The sequence below is a fragment of the Rattus norvegicus genome, chromosome 19, assembly GCF_021556685.1.
Source record: "Rattus norvegicus strain SHRSP/BbbUtx chromosome 19, alternate assembly SHRSP_T2T, whole genome shotgun sequence".
Lineage (NCBI taxonomy): Eukaryota > Metazoa > Chordata > Mammalia > Rodentia > Muridae > Rattus > Rattus norvegicus.
The window spans coordinates 54,928,940-54,949,752 of record NC_141552.1 but is presented as its reverse complement, the minus strand read 5'-3'; the positions used below and the strand labels follow the sequence as shown (position 1 = coordinate 54,949,752).

Genomic DNA, 20,813 nt, shown 5'->3' with positions numbered 1-20,813 from the left:
GTGTTTTGCTAAGGCACTGGAATATAAATACCTGTTGTAGCTTTGGGGAATGTTTCTGGGAAGCTTGGTGTAAAGGAAAAAGTGGAGGCATCACTTCTTTTTATTTGTCTTCTTTTTTGAGATAAGTTTCACTAAGCAGCGCTGGCTGACCTGAAGCTTGCTGTGTAGCTCAGGCTGGTCCCTAACTCACAGAGACTCACCTGCCTCTGCCTCTTGGAATTAAAGGTGTGTGTCAGTCACTATGCCCAGGGAAACTTTTCACTTCTGTTTTCCTTTTCGGTTCAAGCATGCCAGATAGCTTCATGTCCTGTTCTCTTGAGATTCAACTGACTAGATTCTTCCCTAACCCTGTGAGTGTTTTCTGTATCTTCTCATAGCTTCTCTCTCATACTTCATTCCCCTTCCTTCCCTCTTTCTTCCTTCCTTTTTCTTTTTCTTTTCTTTCTTTCTTTTTTTAATTTGGACATTGAAAATAAGATTTCGCAGAGAGACACCATGGTGGTGGTGTTCCTATGTCAGTCAGGGCAGAGCAGATGGCAAGGCCTTTGTTCATCCTAGCTTGATGCCTGGCTTGGTGGCCAAAGCTATTTCATGCCTAGGGCACATGAAAATAAGATTTCAGAGACAAGCATGTGGTCTTAGTTGTGGTTAGTGTGCGTTAATATCATTTATAAATAACTAGGTAGTAAAATTGAGGTGATTGGGTGGGCCCACGGCACTGTACGATGAAAGAAAGAAGGAAAGCATTTGAGTTCGAATTCTCCACACTCCACACTCCTCATCTGCATGGAAGCTTAGTCGTGGATTTAGCAGCCTCTGTTGATTGTTACTCTTTTGGCCTTGTAGCATGTAGCTTTCAAGACAGGACGTAGGTTAGTTACCACAGGGACCCTCACTGTGCAGCTCAGTGGGTTTTGACAATTGTATGCTTCAAACCCCAACTAGGATGTTTTATGCCATCTCTCCAGAAAGTTTCTTCATACTCTGTCCCACACCTCTGCACCTATTTCAGAATTTTATGTGAACAGATTGTATGGTATTTTGCTGTTTGTTCCTGGCTTCTTTGACTTGCTGTTTCTGAGATTTTCCTTGGTGTGTGTATTAGTAGTTCATTCCTGTTCATCTCCATTGTATAGATGTAGCAGACTGTGTCCATCCAGCCTACTGCTGGGCTGGCTTACAGGTTTTTTGGTTTTGTTTATAATGTTTTAAATTCTCCTGTGTGTGTATAAGTGTGTGTATACACACTCGTGGAAGCCAGAAGGGAACTTTAGGGGTTTGTTTCTGTTTTTCTACGTTGTGGGTTCCAGGGATGGCCCTCAGGTCATCAGGCTTACTGGAAAGTGCCTTTACCCATTGAGCCATCTCACCAGCTCATGGTTATTTTTAAATCATTTTTGGGATGGGGGTGGGGAGTGTGGCGATGTGATGGGAGGTTGTGTTGTGTAGCCTTGGCAGGGCAGGCCTTGACTTGCTCTTAAGCTACTAATCTTCCTGCCTCTACCTGGGGTTCCAGGCGTGCATCACCATACTCGGTCTCCTAGTCTTTCATAGCCAAACATTTATACTTCCTTTGGATAAATACTTAGGAATGGGCATGGCAAGTCAGGATAAAAGTGTTAAATATTACAACAAACAGAAAACTGTTCTCTAGGGTGGTCATCCCATTTGATTTTGCCATTGGTCCATGAGAGCTCTGACTGGCCCATATCCTGTCTACATTTGGTGTGGTTTGTCTTTTATTTCAGTGTGCAATGGTATTTCCTGTCATTTTAGCTTGCATTGCCTTGAAATTTTATACTGATAATGTCTTTTCACATGACTGTCTGGCATGTGTGCATATGTGTAAAATCTGTTTTCTAGTCTTACTCATTTTTTAAATTTTTGATTTTAAAGACATTATTAAATGTTAGTGTTATTTTATGTGTGTGAGTGTTTTTCTCCGTGTATGTATGTGCACCATGTGGTGGCTGCTATCCCAGAGGCAAGAAAAGGGGGTCAAGTCCCTCGGAGCTTGTTAAGGAGAGCTGTGGGCTTCCTTGTTTTAGGCCTCTGCTGTCTGATGTAGTGGTCTCTAAGCCATGTGTGGCTGTGGAGTGTTGGGAAGAGGTCAGTCTAAAAGAGCTGCTGGAAGTATAATACACACTGAAGTTTGAAGAATTAATAATGAGAATAAGAAAGTCTCAATTTTTATAATGATATTGTTGATATAATATTTTAGATGTATATAATTAAAACTTTAGAATGGCTACTATAGAGTTTTAAATTATATTTCTGTTTTACATTTCTATTCTAGACCTCCTGTGATGGTTTTAATAAGTATAGCCCCATAGACTCATGTGTTTGAATGCTTGACCCACAGGGAATGGCACTATTAGGAGGTGTGGTCTTGTAGGATAGGTGTGGCCTTGTTGGAGGAAGTGTGTCACTGTGGAGGTGGGCTTTGAGGACGCCCTCCTATGCTCAAGCCGCGCCCAGTGTGGCTCATAGTCTCCTTCTGCAGCTGATGGATCAAGATGTAGAACTCAGCTCCTCTTAACAACATGTATGCCTGCTTGCAGCCATGTTTCCCAACATCATGATAATGGACTAAGTCTTTGAAACTGTAATCCAGTCCCAATTAAATATTTTCCTTTATAAGAGTTGCTGTGATCATGGTGTTTCTTTTTTTTTTTTAATTATTTATTTATTTATTTATTTATTTATTTATTTATTTATTATATATAAGTACACTGTAGCTGTCTTCAGATACACCAGAAGAGGGCATCAGATCTCCTTACAGATGGTTGTGAGCCACCATGTGGTTGCTGGGAATTGAACTCATGACCTCTGGAAGAGCAGTCGGGCGCTCTTAACCGCTGAGCCATCTCTCCAGCCCCCAATCATGGTGTTTCTTTAAAGCAATAAAACCCTAACTAAGGCGTCTTGCTATAGGCATTTAGTAAAGAATATATAACTGTGTGAATTATTTTTAATTCAACTGTATATTAAAGAAATCACCCAGCCACTTTCTTCAGTGAAGGATCCACAGAGTGTGAAATGTAAGGATAAGCGAGAATAGACGAGGTGGGGCAGGCACGAAGGCACAGCAGGTAACGCTGTTGACCTGACAACCCAAGCTCTCTGCCCAGGGTCTGCACAGTGGAAGGGAAACCAGACTCCTGCAGGTTGTCATCTGACTTTCACATTTGCACCATAGCTTGAGCGCATGCATACACACACACACACACACACACACACACACACACACACACACACGTAAGTATATAATCAAAGAATGAATGAAATGAGATTGCTTAGGTGTCAAACGGGGTATTTTGTATGAATGTGGCCTAGGAAATGTGCTTGCTTTTTCTCTCGGCAAATGTAGCTGAGTAAACCCAGGTCTGAAGGGGCTTCTAGAGCAAGCAGTGGACATGGACAGCTGAGAGCAGTTGCTGCAGAGAGGGGCACCCAGCAAACTCTCACTGCTTCACCTCCAAGCCAGAACTATGTCTGTTCCAGGTCAGGGAATTAAGCCTGTGGTCTGATTTAAACAACAGAAAACCAAAACCCACTGGCCGTTCTAAGTCCTGTCTTTATAAGTGCATGTACAGTGTGTGCACATGCACCTATGGAACTGAGAACAACTGAGGAGTCACTGTCCCCTTCCACCTTCACATGGGGATCATGCCCGGGTTGCTAGGCTCATGTGGCATGGGCTGTAGACCCACTGAGCCATCGGCCAGCCTATCTTTGATGGCTTGTTTTTGTTTGAGGCAGTCTCACCACATAGACCAGGCAGTCCTTAAACTCCCAGAGATCCACCTGTGTCTGCCTCCCACGTGCTGGCATTAGAATACTGCTCCACTATGCTCACCTTTGTTTTTTGACACAAGGTCTCTTGTAATAGTTCAAGTTGGCCTAGAGCTGCTGATCTTCCTGCCTCTACCCTGAAGTGCTGTGATTACAGGGGTGTTTGAGGCCTCCTGGCGTAGCATACATATGGTAAGTGCTTAGGGGCTTGGCAAGGAAAGCATTTGTTTTGCAAGTATAAGGACTGGAGTTGGGGGTTCGTAGAAAGAAAGGCCTGGTACAGTAGCATGCTTTTATAATCCCAGCTCCTCTGTGACTGGGAGACAAAGACAAGAAAATCCCCAGAAGCTGGCATCCAGCTAGCCTGATTTATTCAGCAGTGAAGAGATCTGCCTCCAAACAAGGCTGAAGGACCTGGCATTGTCCTCTGACCTGTAAACACAGGCGCTTGCACTCACACCCTCCACACACAGTGAGATGATTTTGTAATAGAATGGCAAACTGTTGATGTGGCTAGCATAATTTTGTGTGTATTTTGTAAAGCAAAAATGGCTCTAGTATGAAATGTGGCATTTTTATATTTTTTAAAATCTCCTTAGTATCTGTTTGCATAGAGGATGGCTCGTTAACAGCTACCTAGTGTTTCCACTAGATGTCAGAGTTATAATACATGGTCTGTGGAAAATGCCAACGTAGCTTATATGAGAAAAAGGGAAATACTGTCTCATTGTTGTCACAAAAGTGATTTTAACCTTTTCAGCTCCCTGGAAACATGTGAGGCCTCTGTAGGTCCTGCGACACTGAGAACTGTAGGTTTGGTGATAGTTCTTGGAGGCAAAGGGTCCTTCGCTGGTTCAGAGGCAGCAGAGAGTAAAAGGCAGACTCTCAGATACTTTTTGAGTATATTTTGCTTTGTGTATTAATAGCCATTTTAAGTTTAATTATTAAATAAAACCTTTATCTTCTGGCCAAAAAGATGCTTTAATTAATAGATTGATGCTTGTGGGCGTGGTTTTGTTTGTGAGACAGCATCTCGCTCTTTAGCCTGAGGCGACCTATAACTCACGCTGTAGTTCAGGCTAGCCTCAAATGTGAGCAAGTCCTCCTGCCCCAGCCTGACAAATGCTGAAATTACAACACCGCATCATCAAGCTGGGCTCCAGCCCTTCGTATGGGTCACAGTGCTTCCAGCCTTCTTGTTTGTGTGTAGGTCCCAGATGAGCATTCAGGGTTAACCGTGGAAAGTGGCTTCTCAGGTCAGACTTCAGCTGTGAAGTCTTTCCTCTGTTGTAAAGATTGTGTGGTCACTTTGTTGGGGGGTGGGGTGTGTTTAAGTGTTTTTCCTAGATGAGCACTCCTTTCCTCCCTCCCTCCTTCCCTCCCTCCCTCCCTCCCTTCTTTCCTTCCTTCCTTCCTCAGACTTTAGCTTTGTCAGGGCTCTAATGCAGAACATTATGCCAAGCACTGTATACCTGAGTATAGGTGGCCTAATGCTCTGTCTTCTTGTGATTCTTGAGTATTTGAGCGGACATGCCACTGCATTGCAGAAAGTGAGTGGCCAGACTCAACAGTTAGGCTCATAAACTGTAAGGCTGTCCATTGCTCAAGACCTACAGCTGCCACAGTAGTAGACTCTCAGCTGGACCTTGTGCTGCAGCTTGAGTTCCACGAGAAGCCTCCTGCCCTGGCCTCTGCTTTCATGCAGTCTCTTTGTTTAAAGGGAGACTTAGCAGTTATATATAAAACAGCCCTGCAGGATAGAGATTTTGCTGTCAGAAGTAAATGGGATTTGTGCCTAGTGACTCAGGCCCACAATCCCAGCGCTCTGGAGGCCACTCAGTGGAGAATTGACCTGAGTTTGAGGGCAGTCTAGGATGCAATAAGACCTTGCTTAAAAACAAACAACAACAACAACAACAACAAAAATACACACAAAAAAGTATAAAGGTCGGGTTGGGGATTTAGCTCAGTGGTAGAGTGCTTGCCTAGCAAGGGCAAGGCCCTGGGTTCGGTCCTCAGCTCTGGGGAAAAAAACACATACATTTATTTTTATACGTTTTTTAGCTCAATGGCTGGACACATCTAAGCCTGCTGCCCTTACCTTCACTCCCAGCTCAGCACCTCTGAATCTGCCCTCAGCTTAGATGCCTTTCTAATTTCCTGTCTACTACCCCAGGCCACTCCACCCGAGATCTCTCATGTCTGGTGGCTCTCTCTGCCTCCAAAGCATGGCAAATCCTTTTTCCTCCGGCATCTTCTATTCTTCTAGCCTGCCTGTAGGAACCTGAAAATCCCCCCTCTTCTGCCCAGCCATTGGTGCTAGCATCTTTATTTATCGATCAAGAACCAATTGAGGAGCAGGACATTCATTGTTCACACCCAGACTCCTGCTCGAAGCATCAGAACCACATCCAACGTAGCAGCGATCCAGGCTTGCTTGTGAGGGACAAAATGAAGAGCAGCAGGTAGTCTCGTGGAAGGTACAGTAGTCAGCCCACAGGCTTACGGCTTGTGTTATGGGCGAAGTCTGGCGTGTGTGTGTGTGTGTGTGTATGTGCTGCATATTTTCTTGAACTATAGTGAGCATATTTTCTTAAGCAAAGTCATACCTGCTCTAAAAGTGCCTTTCCCCATCCTGGGATTGAATCCAGACCTTACTTACACTGGGCAAGCATGCTACTTCTCAGCTCTACCCATTTTTCTTCCTTTTTATTTTAGAGTACAGTTTCACAACACTGAGCCCAGACTGAGCTCACACTCAAGATTACCTGCCTTAACACCCCGGAAGATTAGGGGAGGCATGCAGTGCTATACCTGGCCCAACCATATCTTTACTTGTTAACTTGTTGACTTACTTCCTAATATATATTAATATCAAAATAGTATTATTTCATAATTTTAAAAACAAGTCAGCTAGGTGGTGGTTGGGATGTTGTACACTTGTATTCATAACATTCAGTAGTGCGAGGCAAGAGGATCATAAATTTTAGGCCAGCTTAGGCTAAATTCCATGAGATTCTGTCTCTAAAACTCTTTTTGTTTGTTTTCTTGTTTTTTGTTTTGTTTTGTTTTGTTTTCCAAGACAAGAGTTTTTAGTATAACCCTGGGTATCCTCGAACTCACTCTGTAGACCAGGCTGGCCTCAAACTCAGAGGCCCCCGCCTCTGCTCTTGAGTGCTAGGATTAAAGGCATGCGCTGCTATCAGCCTGGCTTCAAAAACTGTCCTCTGAGGTAGGTTATGTAGCTCAGTATTAGATGCTAGCTGTGCCTCAAGGACAGGACGCTGACTTTTCCGAATTGAAACTATGTTGGTCAAAGTTCAGCTTTAAGGTATGTTAACACATTACTGCTATCAACACTTCTGAAGCTGTATCCTGTTCCTGTCTCTGTCCAAAGCAATGTGCCACAGAGTGCGTTGAGCCTTGGCCTGCGTGGAGACTTGCTATTCAGTATGAAGTGTTCTTTCTTTCTCTCTTTTGGATTCTTTGTTTTTACTGGGTTGTTTGTTTTTGAGACTGAGTCTTGCTGTATAGTCTGAGCTATAACCTACGTTGGTAGTCCTCCTGCCTCAGCCTCCCTAGTGCTGGATTACACACAGGAAATACCACACCCATTCCCAAAGCTTCCTTTGCCTTGAAGCCTATAGGATAGAAGTAGAAAGGGGCCAGCATTCCCCACCCAGGATTGTCCGTCTGACTACTGACAACCACTAAAGTTCACATGAGATAAGAAATTGAATATGTTTGATCTAAACAGAAGCACCTCAGGATCCAGTAACTTCATTAAATTCTTGAACTTTTTTGTCTTCTTGAATGGATGGAAATTGAGGTCAAGAGAGACTTTTTTGTTGGTTTTCTTAAACCATGCTTCAGCCCATGCCATGGCTACACAATGTGGGATAGAAGAGGAAGACAAAGAATTAACAAAAGTGCTGAAAATGAATATAAGAAAACAGGAACTGAAAAAGAAACAGCATCAAGAGATTCAGAGAAAGCAGACAACAGAGAGAGCACGCCCATGTGCTCAGAGTGGTTCTGTAGGGGCCTGAGAGCTCTGTTGAAACAAAGTGTGTTTCATCATTGGAGCCTTTTAAAAGATTATCCCTAGCCAGACTCAGTGGTCCGTACCTTTGATCCCAGCACTCAAGATATAGAGGCTAACAGATCTCTGTGAGTTCCAGGACAGCCAGGGATATGTAGAGATTCCTTGTCTCAACAAAGGAGTAGGAAAGGTTATCCTTTCTAAATTATTATAATATCTGACCTAACATTTAGTTTTTTGTTTTTTGGTTTTTTTTGGGAGGGGGGCTGGGGACCGAACCCAGGGCCTCGCGCTTGCTAGGCAAGCACTCTACCACTGAGCTAAATCCTCAACCCCCTAACATTTGGTTTTTAAATGAGATTTTTAGTTCTTGTCTGAAAGAAGCAAGTTCTGTGATATTTAAAGAAGGATCATTCTACCATTAATATTGGTGGCTGCTTATAGAGATGTGAGTTGTGGCTTACACCCAACATTTTAGCTCTAACAGTTTACTGGGCAGGGTCACCTGCATGCATACATAGGGCCATGTTGACAGAAGGAGGCTGTAAACTCTAGGCAGTGGGAACCCAGTCTGCTTGCTCTGGCTTGCTTGCTTCTGTATCAGCAGTATCTATCTTTTCTTTATTTTAGACAGGGTCTGTTTTTCTTTTTCTTTTTTTTTCGGAGCTGGGGACCGAACCCAGGGCCTTGCATTTGCTAGGCAAGCGCTCTATCACTGAGCTAAATCCCCAACCCCCAGGGTCTGTTTTTGTAGTCCTGGCTGTTATGGCTGTTCACTAAGTAGCCTTCAGCTCAGAGCCATGCCCGCCTCTGCCTCCTGAGTGTTGGGATCAAAGGTGTGCACTCCCTGTCTGAGTTGGGGATCACTGCTATGAGCAGACACCAGGACCAAGGCAAGTCTTACAAAGGACAACATATATTTGGGCTGGCTTAGAGGTTCAGAGGTTCAGTCCATAATCATCAAGGCAGGAGCATGGCAGCGTCTAGGCAGGCATGGCTCGAGAGGAGCTGAGGGTTCTACATCTTCATTGGAAGGCTGCAGGTGGGAGACTCCAGGAAGCTAGGGTGAAGGTTTTAAGCCCATGCCCACAGTGACACACCTATTCCAAGAAGGCCACACATCCCAGTAGTGCCACTCCCTGGTCAAACATATACAAACCATCACACCCCACACCCAGGTGAAGGTACTTCTGGTAGTAGAGCTTTGCTTTCTTTCTTTCTATTACATTTCTTGCGTACAGAACATACCTAAGTGAGTGGGTAAGCGGTACAGCACATTTTCAGGCAGCCTTCTTCATGTGGTTGCCTTCTGTAGCCCTCAGGGGAGTTGTTTGTTCATTGTCCACTTACCTCCCTCCTTCCTTACTGAGACACAGGGTTTCTGGAGCCCCAAAACAACTTTATTAGGAAGATGAAGGTTTGGGTCAAGTGTTCTCTCTTTCCATACCATGACAAAAAGCTAACACTGGCTCTGAGTCTGCGGCGGTCTGAACGTGCTTGGCCGTAAGGAGCGGTGCTATTACCTTCTTGTGGGAAGTGTGGGAAGCTGAGGTGGGTTTTGAGGCCGTCTATGTTGATGCTGCCTCCACTGTGAAAGAGAGCCTCCTCCTGGCTGTCATGCTGCCCACCATGATACTGGACTGAACCTCTGAAACTGTAAGCCAGCCCCAGTGAAATGTTCCCCTTTATAGGACTTGTCTTGGTCATTGTTTCTTCTTCACAGCAATAGGACCCTAACTAAGACAGCCTCTTAGTTGATTCATGACCCATTGAGTTACAGCTAGAAGTTTGAAAGAATTGTAACTATACTCTGGCTTGTCTAGATATGGTGACTGTTAAAGTAAGGAGATGGTATATGTAGTTTTCAGAGAAGGCAGAGCTGTCACTCCAGTGCTTACTGTAAGAAGGTTGGAAAGTTGTCAGCCATTCAAGTGTGCAGTGCTGTTCCTAGAGGTTTGGTTTGCATTTCCTCATCACTAATTACATCATCTAGTGAGGAGGAGTTACTGCAGACTGCTTACTACAAGGCAGTCCTGGGACTGTGCGTATGGTGTGGGGAAAGCTAGACATGAAAGCGCCCGGCTGGTCTGCAGTGTTCAGAAAGAGCACTACAGTCAGCCAGGAAGGTTCGAATTTCAGAAGGCATCTCTTTCTTTTTTCCTCCCTCCTCCTTCCCTCTCCCCTCTGTCTGTGTCTGTGTCTGTGTCTGTGTCTGTGTCTGTGTCTGTGTCTGTGTCTGTGCCTCTCTCTCTCTCTCTCTCTCTCTCTCTCTCTCTCTCTCTCTCTCTCTCTCTCTCTCTCTCTTTTCCAAGGGGTTTCTCTGTGTAGCCCTGGCTATCCTACAACTTGCTCTCCTACAACCAGGTTAGCCTCAAACTCAGAGATCCACCTGCCTCAGAGATCCTGAGTGCTAGGATTAAAGGTGTGCACCCCCGGCCCCAGAAGTCATTTCTGATCTGACTTCTTAGATGACTTCTTATTTACTCTCACTACACTTTAATATTTATTTACATTTCAGGTAAATCTTAACCTTTTTTATATCTTAAATGAAGCCTTTGATATTTGACAAAGATGATGGACCTGCTTCCTAGAAAAGGCATACACATATGCAGGTGTGTAAACTTGGCATACAACTTGACTCTTTGGCCCTCAGGAACCCATAAGGGGAAGGGATAGCAAAATGCTATTTCTCCCTTCTGCTCTGAGACATTACTGTGTTGGGTGAGACCCTTCTTTTCCACTTGCCCCTCCTCCCAGGCCAATAACCGGTGGAAATAAGATGTGACCTACAGCCTTACATTTGGTGACAGTTTTGAGTCAGTGGCCATGATGGGTCTATCACCATCTAGAACATTGTGTGCATACAGACACAGTGTGGGCTAAAGATGAGTCATGCTGATGGAGTACTTACTTGCCTAACTCACAAAACCCTGAGTTCAATCCCCAGCACACCAAAGTCAGGTAGGGGTGGGAGGGGTGTAGTAGAAGGGCGAGGCAGGTTAATCATAAAATAAGTTTTTAATACTCTGGATGGTTTTTGATCGCTGTTTTTGAGACAGGGTCTCAATGTAGCCCAGATTAGCCTCAAACTTGCTGTGGTGGTCTTTTGTGTTTGGGGAGTTTTTTGAGATAGTCTCGCTGTATTGCCTGAACTGATCTTCAGTTCAAAGGCTCAAGTAATCTTTCTGCTTCAGCCTTCTAAGTAGTTAGGACTGTAGTCATACACTGGGGACAACTATTTCCTTGAAAAGTAGCTCAGTCAGGGGATTTGAGGTAACACAGTAAACAAAGCATAATATTTAATGGTCCTGAATGTCTAGATTTGCTGGCTGTTAACCCTTGTAGGAGAGAGAATCTGGCAGAAGGTGAGCAGAAGTGGTTAGTCTTGGTATAGTGATGACAGCTTACAGGTCATAACTACGCTGTTATTTCAGGGAAGACTGGTTGAATGGTTTTCAAAATGGCCGTGCCTCGCCCTCCCTCTCCTCCCCTGGGTCTTTTTGCAGGGGTTGGTGCTAATGCACTGACTAGAATCTAACACTTAATCAACAGCATAGTTGCTTCCACAGAGCTTTGCTATTTTAGAGCCGTGGGTGTGAATTATTCCCTGTTAATAGAACCTCTGGCTTCCCCTGCTAATGTGTGAGAAGCTAATGTGCACAACGCTCTAAATCCGCGTTCTGATCTTCAGGCTCTTTCCACTCTTCAGAATTATTGAGCAGGTTTATACATTTTGTTTTTATTATTTTTAATTATGTATATGTTTCTGGGTGTGTGCGGTGTGCGTGGAGGAGTGAGCTGTCTTGGTAATAGGAACTAAAGTCAGGTCATCTGGCAAAGCTGAATGCTCTCTTGACCACTGAACCATCTCTCCAGCCCTTGGCTGAGTTTTAATTTGTTATTTATTGTAAGTAAAATTAGAGTTGAGAGAAAATAAAAATATTTGATATCCTTTTCTGTTTGTTCATTTTTGTGTGACAAGATCTCACTGTGCAGCCCTGTGCACTTGTAAACCAGGTAGCACTTGGCTTTACAACAATCTTCCTGCCTCTACCTTTCAAGTGCTGGGATTATAAGGATGTGTGTCTGTGCTCAACTTGCAATTCATTTTTTAATAACAATAAGGATAAGCCTGTTGCATGTTAATATGTTTTTTTTAATTAGAAAAAATAGCATTGTTGTACATCCCTTTAATGTCTGGCTTAATACAGCATAGCTAGCCTCACATCTGTGTGAGCATGTGGTCTGCCCTGACAGATTGCTTTCTGCAGACAGGTAGTTGAGAAAGGAGCGGTTTAGCAGGTTGGCTAATGTTGGCTGTCCTGTGCTGTTGTGCTACAGTGTGGAGAGTGCTGGTGTCCTCAGCTTTAGTTATGAGTACAGTCTGAGCCCTGTCTGTGCGCTTGATACAGTTTCATCGCAGCCTGAGGAGCTTCTCACCAGCATGACCTGTAGCACGACATCATTCATTTGGAAGATACCTAGTTGCTGGACTATGCTGCTCTTCTAATGTTGGCTGACATCACTCAGTAGCTTCAGTAAATAACATTGATTATTATACTGCCAATTTCCTGAGAAACAGAAAGCACTGGGAGGTTGTCCAACCCATGGTCGTATGTATAAGTTTTTCAAAATGCTAAAGCTCACAATTTGACATTGGCAACCAGAGCTGTTAGCCATTCTCCTTGAAGTGACAGACTTAGTTCATTTTTGAGAAATGAGACTGTGTCTGTGAAGTTTCCAACTGTGAATGAGTATAGTTTTATCTGCCAGTCACTCTTTTAAAATGAAATGGTACCAATTCTTCCTTTCCTCAGAGACACTTTGCCGCCCCTCAGGTAGTGATGGCTATAGAGCTTGGCTCTCTGTTCTTTTAGTAGGACAGACACAAAGAGAACAGAAGTAACAGTTACTTAGTGAACTCCTAGCTTTTTTTAAAAATATTTTTATTTTTTAATGAGGTGTGGGGGGGGGGTGGGAGAGGCTGTATATACACGTGATGTATGTACCCCATTAGTCCAGAAGAGGGTATTGGATCCTCTGAAGGTTGAGCTACAAGCAATTGTGAGCCACTGTACATGGGTGCTGGGAACTGGATTGAGTCTTCTCCAAGAGCAGCAAACACTCTTCAGCCCTGGCTGTCTTTCCAGTCCCCATAACCCTATCATGACTTTCTAATCTGCATCATCTCTAAGACTAGGGAACCGTTTTATCCACTTCTACACATCTAAAAAAACAAGTTCATACAGTTGTATTAGTTTGCTCAGTGTCTTAAGAGACAAGATTATCTGACTTTACAACTGGGGTTCTTCTTCCCACTGTATCGTGACATTTTTCCAAGGAGGTGGGAGCAGGAGGCAAAGGCAGAGAGACAAGGGTGACGGATAAGTATCCTGGTACCCTATAACTGATCATGGCTGCCATGTTGGAAGAGGAACAACCATCAGCGTGGGGGGTATTGGGCATTCCTGGAGTGAGGATGCTTTTGTCCATTTTCTAAGTGAAGGGCTTTCCCCTGTGTGGATGTCATTCATTTTGAGAACTAGAAAATACATAAAGGTTGTAAATCCTAAAATACTCCCTCAGCGGGAAATACTGTGTTCGCCCCAGCAGTCCAGCTTATTTCCTGTTGTGATGTTGGTATGAGGGGACTGCACCTGTTTCAGGGGAGACATGGGTGGTATCATTAAGATTCCTTATGATAATTTCTGCAGAAATCCTTTTAAACATAATAATACTGGAAGCAGAGCGGATAAGCGTTCTATTTCAGTTACAGATAGTCTTTTCTGTTCTCTGAAAGGCACAGAGCAGAGAGTTCAGTAAATGATACAAAGCTCTCGGGAAAGAAGCCAAAACCCTCCTAACGACTTTTAAAATCATTATTTCACAGGCCTTTCTTATTTACTTATTTATTTATTTTTACTCAGCTTCAGTATGTAAAAATTAAGTTAGTTTTATGCCACATCCTATAATTCTAGCGCTTGGCAAATAGAGTCGGGTCAGGAGGTCATTCAGGTCATCCTCAGCTAGAGAGCAGGTGTGAGACCAGCCTGGACCAGGGGACTTTGTTCTGCTGCAGGCATCCCATCATGGTCAGAGAGCCCGTTGTTGTCTGGTGTTCACTGGCTCTGCAGTTACTTGGATCCAATTCTGCCCATTAAAGGTAGTGTTGGTAGTCTCCGTGCCTTTGAGCCTTAGTGAATATTTATTTATTTACACCTGGACTGTATATGTTGAAGAAACTAGATTGTGCTTATCCCATGGCATCTCCCATATCCTAGATTTTGTTGGATACATTCTCAGAGAAAGGCTTTTTTTTTTTTCCCGACAGAATCTTGGGTAGCCCAGGCTGGCCTTGAATATCTGGACCTCCAGTCTTCAACCTCCAAGTGCTAGTGTTACAGGCATGTGCACCCACCTGACTTCATGGTGACATTTAATGTTTCTCTGACCTTTGTGTTTCTTACAGATTGGGAATTGGATCTAGAGACTTGATTAAATCTCATATATATATCTGAGCATATATACATATATAAATGTTTGTTACTTGTTTTGGGGACTGAGTCTCACTGTGTAGCCTTGGCTAGCCTAGAACTCACTGTGTAGACCAGCTTACACAGCTCTATCTCTGCTCCCCCAGTGCCAGGAACAAAAGTGCTACCACCCCTCGCTGAATTACTTTTTTATTACCAAGACTGTATCATGCTCGGTATTAAAAATGTTGAATAAAATTTTGGTACTAGGAAACCCACAAAATTTAAATTTTTGTTTCAATTTTAAAAGTGTTTTGTGGTCCCCAGCTCCGGAAAAAAAGAAAAGGGAAAAAAAAAAAGTGTTTTGTGATATTAGTAGCTGCTGATGGTTCTAAATCTGGTCATGATTGGAAAATGCTGAGGGAGGAGGAGAAATTGATGTCTTTATAAGTATTGTAAGTAATAATCAAAGACTAACAAAATTTCTCTTTAGTTCATATATGAAAAGTAAATGTTTTTATTTATTTACGTGTTTGCAGACTGACTCAGTTATTAACATTTTTCAATAGTGACTGGTTAAGTATTTGTATCATGAAGCCATTACATTATTTTTCAGATTCTGATTGTCATTTTTTGAAACTGTGAATGTAATGAATACTTGGTGTTATTTCAGTTTATTGTAGTTCCCATCTTTACCGATTTGCACATTTTTCATCTTTGTCTATCATTACTTCATATAAGTTCACATGCCCTTTGACAGCTGCCATTTTTTCTGGCGTGGCCAAGTAATCAAGACCCATTTTGTGCATTTTCTGCTTGTGGTGGTTGTCAGCTTGACTATATCTAAAATTAGCTAAGACTCAGGTGGCTGAGTACACCTGTGAGGGATTTTTCCCCCTTAATTAAATCATTTGAGGGTAGAAGACCCACTTTTAATGTAGACCTTTTGAGGTGGAAAGATCCACCTTTAATGTGGGCCCCACGGGCTGCTGGCAGCTTATCTGAAGGACATGGAAGAAGGACACTAGCTCTGTCTGCCTGCTTGCTGTCACTGGCAAGTCTGTTCCTTTCCTGACCTTAGAGCCTATGTCTTTGGGATTCTGTGATAGACTGAAGACCAGTGGAGACTTCCAGCTTTGTGGACCAAGCAGCTACTGTTCTCTTTGACCTTCCATTGGTGGGCAGCCATTGCTGAGCCGGGTAGACCACTGCCTGTGAGCCATTCTGATAAATCCTCTTTCTCTAGAGAGTCACTGAACACCCCGGCTCCTTTTAGTAGGAAAATCTCGAGACAATAGGGATAAGAAGCTGTTTCCTAGTTGGTTTTACTTCTAGGGCTTTTCAATTGACTGAAAAAATACCACCCCTGGCTTTGTTTTTTATTTTGTGACTCTGAAGGCAGTCTGGCACCTTTTTTTTTTTTTTTAATTTATTTTTATTTATATGAGTACACTGTAGCTGTCTTCAGACACACCAGAAGAGGGCATCGGATCCCATTACAGATGGTTGTGAGCCACCATGTGATTGCTGGGATTTGAACTCAGGACCTCTGGAAGAGTAGTCAGTGCTCCTAACCGCTGAACTATTTTTCTCATCCCCCCCCCCCCCCCCCCCCCAGTCTGGCTTTTCTAAACCAAGTTTGGAAGAAGGAGTCTTCTTCCTCCTTAACCCAGGAAGAACAGCAGGAGGGGTGCAAGATCTAGATACACATCTACGTTATCTCAGGACACTCACCCTCAGAGTGACAGACAGCGTCACCATCATTGCCTGTATGATAAGTCAGTGTTGGCTATCTATTATTTTTGGTTCTGTTTGTCCTTGAAGTGTATTTTACTAGAGATGTGCTGGTGACTGTGGAAGGGCTTTTCCCTTCTTTATCTTTGTAATTCACTATTGGATACAAATTAGGCTCATTGGCTATAGAGAAAGATGGCTTTGTTTCTACATAAGCACGGCTATATTTGCTTCCACAGATGAAACTTCTTGTACCAGAGAGCTCCCCCCATTTGGTTTCCATTCACATACCCTGGAGTCACGTGATCATCCACTTACAAGTTTTCTTACCGGTTGTTTGGCAACCAAGGTAGTTGTGGTATTTGGGTAACTTTCCTTGTTAAACTTGGATCCATTTCTCATCTCTGTGACAGCATAAAGTCCTGCAGTGAACAGACTTACACTGTGTGTTCTTGTGGTTTCTGGCAAGAATTTCAGTGGGATTCAAGGTTATCTGGTACTTAAAATCTGGCCAGTTAAGATAATATTTACTTAAAGAGCTTGCTATATATAATTAATTAGGGAAATGCAGATCAAACCACAATGATATTCCACGTCACTCCCACCAGGATAGCTCATATAATAATTGGGGGGCTTACAGGTTAAAAGGTCCTCTTCCAGAGGACCTGGGTTGGATTCCCAGAACCCGTATAGCAATTCTCAACATCTGTACCTTTTTCTGGCCCCACCAGGCACCAGGTACTTTTGTGGTGCATAGATGTGTATGTGGCAAAGCACCCATGTAAAATAAAATAAAAAGTAAATAATTTTTTTTAAAGATGAGCCAGTAGTGGTGGTTGGGTTCATCACTTGTTATCCCAATGTTCCGTAGCCTGAGGCAGGAGGATTGTGTTTCAGGTCAGTGTGCACTGCAGAGAGGCTGTTTCTCAAAAACAAAAAAAAACAAAACAAAAAACCAGAACAACAATAACAAAACGCTGAGCATAATAAGAGTTAGCCTTAGAGTGGAGATACTGAGACCCTTATTGTATATGATGTGCTTTGCAGCCTTTTAGGAAGGAAGTTGACAGTTTCTCAAAAAAATAGTTACTATACAGTTAGGGTCACTATTGATGTGATGAAACACTGTGACCAATGTAATTTGGAGAGGAAAGGGTTTATTTCAGCTTACGATTCCAGGCAACTTTCCATCACTGAGGGAAGTCACGACAGGGACTCATGCAGGGTTTGAACTTGAAGGCCGGAGTTGCTTTGAGTCTTGCTCCTCATGGCTTGCTCAGCCTGCTTTCTTTTAGAACCAAGAACTGCCTGCCTAGAAGTGGCACCACACGCAATGGACTAAGTCCTCCTCTAACAGTCACTCCTTAAGAAAATCCTCCAGCGGCTTGCCTGTGGACCAGTCTATGGAGGCCTTTTCTTAATTGGGGCTCTCTTCTCTCAGATGACTCTAGCCTGTGTCAAATTAACGTTAAACTAGCCAGCACAGATACCATGTTCCCCATAATTCCACTCACTATTCCTGTGAGAAATTAAAACAACCACAGAGGTGCACAAAGGTGCCGAAAAGTAGTTTGTAATTATTACCATTAATGGTCATTACAACCGGTAAGCAGATAAACTTTCAACAACCTCGGAACACCCTGATAAGGCCTGTGTAGGAAAGTCGCATCTCCAGCATACGTACTGTGAGAAATGCGGTACCTTCCAGTGAGATGAGAGCACGACAGGATGTCCATTCCCGCCACTCCTCGCTCGTCTACCTCATTCGAAAGCCGTCCACTCTTCTAGGGTCCATGAGTTTTGTCTTGTAGTAAGTTGCCAGATCTTCTGGGTCTTCACCAGTTGTAACAGGGTCTCTGTTCACTAGCTTCCTTTTTTTATTATTCAGTTTTCTATTTGTAATAAAGATATAATGCTTTGTGTAGTGGTCCATGTCTGTGAGCACAGCATTTGGGAGGCTGAGGCAGGGAATTTCTGTAAGAGTGAAGTCATCCTGAGCTATGCAGTGAGACCGTAACTCAAGTCAGTACTTGGTTCTGACCACTGTCAGATGAAAGGAGAGGAGGCCGTATGCACTTTCCCAAGACAAACCAAGTCATCTCTCAGGGTAGGGAGGCCGCTGACTGACAGAACTCACAGCGCCTTTTTAAGCAGTGGAGCAGAGAGGAGTAAAGGTTTGCTTCCAGAGTGGGAGTGGGTGGCATAGACTCTCTTGCAGGAGTGTTGACTCTTTTTTGGTGAAGTTTTTAGAGCTACTTTGGAAAGTCAAAATCTGACTATTGTAGATTGTGTAGTTGTGGCTTCCCGCATCCTCTCTTTCAGTCTGTATGACGTGCAGTGGATGGTTCCCTGAGAGGTTTGTCAAGTTGACCGAGCCTGAGGCTAAGCAGTTTGCCTTTCTGTCTCTGTTGACCTGTTTCTTTCCTGTCAGAGCCAGGACGTAGTCTCCTGACCTTCAGCACTGATCTCAGGCCTGTAATAGCAAACCCTGAATATGCAGCACACTTTGACTAGGCCAGGTCCTCACAGGCGATTATCATGAAGGCCAAAGGTCCACACCGGAGCCATTGTTTTAAGGTTATTGAACCTCAGTCCTTGTAATCCATGTTGCTCCACCTCAAGTCATCCACAGTAGGAACCTGATCTTCCTCTCCTATTACTGTACTGTTATGCTTGGGGTGTGGCAGGGGTGGTGTTTCCTTCTGTGCAGACCAATGACAGACATCTTAAAGCTCTAAGCTAAAATGTCTATCGGGTAAAAGCCTTGGGGCTTTAGGTGTGAAACAGACTGTGGGAGCTGACTTTTTCGTAGGGAAATGGACCTCAGCAAGGTCAAGAACCAAACAGAGATACGAGATTGGAACAGTTGATTCTTCCAACCAGAGCTGTTGGCATGGATCCATGCATGGTGCCTTTTTATTGGAGAAAAACATGAACCCAGCATGCAAAGAGGATCTTAGCAGTGAGAGTAAATGAAAGCAGGAAGAGGAACAGAGCTCTGCCTTCTTCAGAGGTGCTGAGTTCAAAGCTATGAAAAGTATGGGTATTGTGGGTCAGTTTTCCCACAACCACCCTGTCCCCATTTCCTGCCCAACTGCTATGGATATAAAGTTGAGAGAAACCTTCCTGCCTGTGGTTGTGTCAGCACCATGCTGAGTACACTCTGTCTCATGTCCATCACTGAGAGGCTTGTCTAAGAGTTGTGTTTTGGATCCCTCTGTCAATCCACCAGTCTCTTGCTTCAGAGAGAACCGCCTGGCTTTCTCTTGACAGCATGGTAATCTTGACAGCATGGTAATCTTGACAGCATGGTAATCTTGAATGGTTTTCTCAGATTAGGTGCTGAGGTTCGACATTGTACAACAAAGCTTTCTGAATGTCACAGGAAAGCTTTGAATCTCACTTGGGAGTAGGAACGGGAGGTCAAGGATGGCAAGCGAGAAGAGTAGCCGATGCCAGGCTCTACAGGTCAAAAGGAGGCAATTACTGCAAAACTGTCCTAATGATAACTGTCAGTATGGACACAAAAATCATTAAAAACCAGTGAAGTAAGCAAGCATCATCAGAGCACAGTTAAATGGAAAGGGGGGCATTAGACAGTGCCTGGGGCAGAAGCCCTGTCCTTGCTCATGATGTCTTTTGGCCAAATGTAACACCAGCCTAAGAAAAGAATAGTCATCATGAAAGTATTTTCTTTCCTTCCCAGTCAGGAAGCAGACTCACAATAGAGACCATGGCTCTGCTGTGCGTTCTGAGATGTACAGGAAACAACTAGCCATTACCAGTGGAGCTTTTCCTGCTGCTGATGAACCCTGAGGCCACAGTGAGCCGTCCTGTTAACGAGTTCATGAAGAATCTGGTCCTTGCACTGACCCTGTCCTTAGAAGCATTCTGTAAAGCTGAAACAACATTCCTCTAACTCACAGTTAACTCTTACTGAGCAAATGAGAACCAGAAGCGAGAAAAGAAGCCGAGGCAGAGAAGTAGAGTCTGCAGAGGGGCTTCTATGACTTGGAGTTTTTATTTGAATTTTGACTCCATTTGCAGAGAAATTTTTTATTCCATTTTCTTCTCTTACTGCAGGACCATAGTAAAACTGTTCTTTTTACTGTGTGGTATGTGTATAGTGATCAGACCTACATGTTTGAGAATAGCAAGGCCGGCACCTACCACTCAGCCTTTGCCCCAGTCCAAACCGCCCTCTACTTATATGGTGCTTTTATCCCATATTCTTTAAGAGTTTCATACAGTGAGTTTTTATTATATTCATCCCTCTCCCAGATCTACCCGTCCTTTCAGATCCATCCCACTTCAGAAACAAAAAACAACAAAACTAATTTGTGCTGCCCAAATACTCTTGGCTGTGTGGTCATCCGCTGGAGAAGATCCCTTCTCTCCCAGCATCTAACACATGCCAGCGTGCGCGATTCTGTGCCCAGGCCAGCCCCCCCCCCCCCCCCCCCATGCTGGGGTTTGGTCTGGTCTGAGCTTACACAGGACCTTAGCGTGCTGCTGCCCACTGGGTATAGAAGAGACCTGTTCTTGATGATCATCTACTCATCTACTGCCTCTGACTCAGACTCTTTCTCCCCCTCTTCCTCGATGGTCACTGGGCCGTTGGGGAGGGGAGAGTGGGCTCTGTTCCACTGAGGGATGGACGAACATTATAGTCAGTCTCCTGTTCTCTGCCCTTTGGCCAGTCACCACCCACTGTAGCTAGAAGCTTCTCAGTGAGGGTTAAGAAGTGCACTGATCTGTGAGGACTGATG

General features: G+C 43.9%; 1 protein-coding gene across 1 annotated transcript in view; it reads left to right on the top strand.

The window, feature by feature from the left end:
- Cfdp1 (chromatin remodeling protein CFDP1) overlaps positions 1 to 20,813 on the top strand; it is an 88,296-nt gene that overhangs the window by 32,346 nt on the left and 35,137 nt on the right.